This window comes from Ursus maritimus, unplaced genomic scaffold, assembly GCF_017311325.1.
Source record: "Ursus maritimus isolate PB19 unplaced genomic scaffold, ASM1731132v1 scaffold_14, whole genome shotgun sequence".
In the NCBI taxonomy this organism is placed as follows: domain Eukaryota; kingdom Metazoa; phylum Chordata; class Mammalia; order Carnivora; family Ursidae; genus Ursus; species Ursus maritimus.
This window is the reverse complement of record NW_024423786.1, coordinates 69,327,387-69,331,779: the sequence shown is the minus strand read 5'-3', so window position 1 is coordinate 69,331,779 and position 4,393 is coordinate 69,327,387.

Sequence of the window (4,393 nt, the reverse complement as noted above, 5' to 3'; positions counted from 1 at the left end):
GGGGGGGGGGGGGGGGGGGGGGGGTACTCGGCCCAGGCCGGTGGAGGGGCCCGGGAGCCAGGCCCAAGGACGGAGGCGGCGCCAGCTGACAATTTATGGGCGCTCACACACCCTGCCTTCCTTTTCGCCGTTCTGCTGATGTCATTAGCCAAGCACTAATGGGCTTAAATTTCACCTTAAACCATCCCCACTGTCCTCAGCAGATGACAAACGCCCTGCTCTCTTGGGATCTGCAAAGCTGCCAGGCGGGCTCGGGCACACACCTTCCCCTCCTTCCTCGCACGCCCTTCTGGCCCCCAAGGAGAGGCTCCTCGGGACCCTGGGCCTGGGGACACTTAAAGGTCAGGGGAATTCCCCACGAGGCGGCAGGGCACCAAAAAGGGGGACTTCGGAGGAGGTGGGATGACACCAGATGGGGAGGCAGGAGCCGGAGGTCCAGCGGCCCCTCCCCGTGTGGCCTGGCAGGCCCGCTCCCCTCTGAGTGTCCCAGTCCAGGTATCAGGAAAGGCCGGTGCAGAGGGGACCTGTGGGGCCCCAGGAACTACCTGCCATGTTCTTACAAGCCTTAGGGAAATCGTGTTGTGCTCAAAAGTAGCAATGGCTTTCCTTGGGGCTAGCATTGCATTCCACCCAGCCATCCACCCACTCACTCATTCATTCAGCAAACATGCAGCCCACGAAACCCTGGCTTGTTCACGTCCGTCAAAGGCCCCAATCAGCTGTCGGAGCCCCATGAGAGAGAGCAAGTGGGTGATCTCTAAACTCCGCTTGTTAGAGAAGACAAAATCTTTCCAGCCGTGGCTCAGAGGGTGGACGGAGGGAGGGGAAGTGACAAAGGACCTCATGGGTTGGGGGGGGTGTCTTGTAGACCCGATGGCCCATCCAGTCCTCGAGAGGGGCGTGCTGGCGTGGAAAGGAGGGACAGGAATAAAGACAGTGCCTGGGCAGAAGAAGGGCAAGGTCGGGCTACTTGGGGGTTTCCCTGCGAATGTTTCCACGGCCACCGCCCGCCGCCTTTGTTTCCCAGTGAGGGGCAGATGCCCAACTTCTCTGCCAGTAAAGCTGGCCTGTAGGGGGCTAGGGCCCAGAGCCACCCCTTTCCCATGGGAATCACACTCCCTCCCGAGTCCCCAGCACCAGCCTCTCGTCACCGTGCCCCGAGCTGTGCCCCAGCCCGGCCAGACAGAAGTGCCAGGGAGGCCGCAGAGACGGGCCAGGGGGAGGCGAGGAGGCCGGCCCTGTGGACCTGGAGGACTCGGCTCCGAGCCACGCCGCTGCCTGGCCTCCTTGCCCTTGCTGGGACTCAGGCATGCGATCTGACACCTCAGGCCTGACCGGCTCTGACACACCAGCAGTCGCGAGCCACACTCGGGCTGGTGATATGTACGGACGTACAGAAGAGGCTTTGGTGAGGCAGGCGTGAAGGGAGCGGCAGAGGCCATGCCTCCCGGCCCAGGAGGGGCCGGTATTGCCTGGTGGCTGGGAGAATGGGCTCTGGACAAACCCCCGAGGCTTGTCCCCTCTTCTCCCCCAGCAGTATTTGGAATTGGCTGTTGAGTCCTGAGGTGCCCTGTTCCTGACATTTCTAGAATCTCACCCCTCCTTTCCAGCTGCCCACCGCTCTGTCTGGCTCCCCTCATTGCTGTCGGGGAAACTGTCCTAGCTTCCTGACATCCTGTCCCCACCTTCACCACTCGTCCATCACTGCAGCTCAGGGAACTTTAACAGCCCATGTGTACGGTAGTGTCACTCCCTCCCTTCCTGGCCCTCTGTGGCTCCCCATGGTCCTAGGCACAAAGTCGAAGAGCTTCACATGGCCCGCAATATCGCATGTGGACCCTGCCCCTTTCTCATCTCTTGCCCCTCACCCACATTCAACTTGCGAGCCATGGTCACGTTTTTATTACCCTCCCCCTCCCACTCTCCTTTCTTCCAGCGGCCTTTCCTTCGGCAAGTCCTTTCTGATCCCCTGTTCCCATTCAGGTATGACTTAGGGGCCCTCCCTGTGCTTTGGCCCTTGCCTGCCTTCCAAAGCCTCCGGCTGTCTCAGCCCCCAGCACGTGTAGGGTGAACGAAGGAACCATGTGCTCTGCGAGGGGAGCCCATAGGGTACCAGGACGTCGTTCTGAGCCGTGGAGCAAATCCTAGCCCCTCAGTGGGTCTCCATTTCCCTGTCTGTAAAATGGTCCACCCGGCACCTGTGGCTAGTCAGGAGGCCCAGGGTGAGCCGAAGTGAAGGCACGGGCCCAGACACAGCAGAGCAGATGCCCCAAGGACAGTGCGTGGGACACAAGTTTTCCAGGACTCCCGGCAGGTTCCAGAAGGTTCCCTTCTTCAGGGGGATCTCTCGTGCCCACCGTTCTTGCTCACGCCCGGGTTCCTCTCCTTGAGCAGCAGACTTAGAGCCGGGTGAGCTGAATTGAAGTCCAAAAGTTGCTGCTCACCAAGAAATTCGCTTGGCCTCCAGGCCTTAATAGTGCTGTCTGCAAAATGGGTGTGCTCGTAGGCTGCTTGCACGGTTACTCTTGGAATTAAAATGATGTGGCAGGGAAGAAGGCCCTTCTGTCGGTCGGTGCCCAGCTTGTGGAGGGCACCCAGGAAATATAGGACTTAAAATCCCAGTGCCTGGGACAGCAACTTTGGCCCCCGTGCCTGCCACAAAAATCGGCCAACCACAACCCAGTGCTCCCTCCTGGGCCTTCCTACCCAGAGCTGCCTCCGGAACTGGGTTCAAAGCTTTCAGATCCTAGGCCTGACCTCATAGCCATGGACTATAGTAATAGTATTCAACTTCCCATTATTGACCTACTGCTACTGCTTCTGGTGCCTTCGAAGCTGTGTGACTTTGGACAGGTGACCTAACCTTTCTGTGCTTCTGTTGCCTCATCTGTAAGAGGAGTTGAAGTATGTAAGCTGCTGCTTAAACCAGGGCCCTGCACCCATAAGCACTGTGTGAGAATTCGTTGTGTGGTGATGATGACAGAGGGCTTTCATGTCTGTTTTTGCGTCGGGTCCTGGGACCGGGGAGCTTATCACTATCCACATGTAATGGGTGAAGAGACAGAGGCCCAGAGAGGTGGGGTGACTCACCTGGGGTCACACAGAAAGTCGGTGCAGGGCCTCAGGGACTGGATGTACTTTCCAAAGACTCACGAGGCTCTGGTCTGGAAAAAGCCAGCCCTGGAGCAGGGTGGAACACAGGGCCCTTTCTGAGCCCTCTCTCCGTGGGCCTGGGGCTGGAGGGGCCTCCGGCCAAGTCTGTTCCACCCAACCTGCCAGCTAGGGAACACAGAGACGGCCGGCCCTGCTCTGGCCGCTGCCTGCCTGTGCTTGGACCGCGTGGCCGCCCACCCGGGGAAGGGACCAGCTGCTCCTGGGCCCAGGGCACCAGAGCTGGGTTCCTGTCGCTCCAAGGAGCTCCTGCCCCCCTGGCCCCACCTCCCAAGCCAGGAAGGACCAGTCGGGGATTTTCCTGAACTTTCCCTCTGTTACAAAAAATTATATAAATATTTACCCGTTAGAAATAACAGCTCACTTGTTGGGCCCTCCTCTGCCAGGCAAGGCTTGGACGACCATCCACTTTCTCAATTAAGTCTTACCCACCCTCTGAGGGACTTACTTTCCCTCCTGCGTCACCAATGGGGAAACTGAGGCACAGTGCTGGAATGGCCTGCTGGGGGCCCTCAGCTCAGTGGTGTCAAAGGTGGGATTCGGCCCCAGGCACTCCTGGACTGCCTGTGTCTCAGCCAAGCCCAGATTGGCTTCTACTTTTAAGTTTTATTTTTATTGTATTTTTTTACTTTTTAAAGATTTTGTTTATTTATTTGAGAGAGCATGGTGGGGAGGGGCAGAAGCAGAGGGAGAAGCAGACTCCCCGCTGAGCAAGGAGCCCCATGCAGGACTCGATCCCAGGTCTGCAAGATCATGACCTGAGCCGAAGGCAGACGCTTCACTGACAGAGCCCCCGCAGGCACCCCATGCTTTTCAGTTTTATAATGTGTGTTGCCTTTGTTCTGATGACTGAAGGAAGCGCACTGAGGGTGGAAATGGACTGGGCTGTTCGGCTACACGTAGTGCCAGGAGTAGCCCCTGGGAGTTGTGCGCCTGGGGGGTTTATCGGTGGCCCTGGCAGTGGCGGCTGCCCTTCGGTTTGGGCTTGAGCCAGTCCCGGCCTGTGTGTCCCCTGAGGCTGTGCGCCCAGAGGGATTCCCGTTTGCTCCCCCACCACGTGGGGCCTCAGTTCCCCCACCTGTGAAATGGGGGCATGACCCCCATCGTGCCATTGCCCAGTGCAGGGTGCAAGGATGCTGACTCCTCTTGGCAGCCGGCCTCGTGCCATCATCCTACTGATGAGGGAGCTGAGATCACATGGCCCTGTGGCCCGTGATCCGAC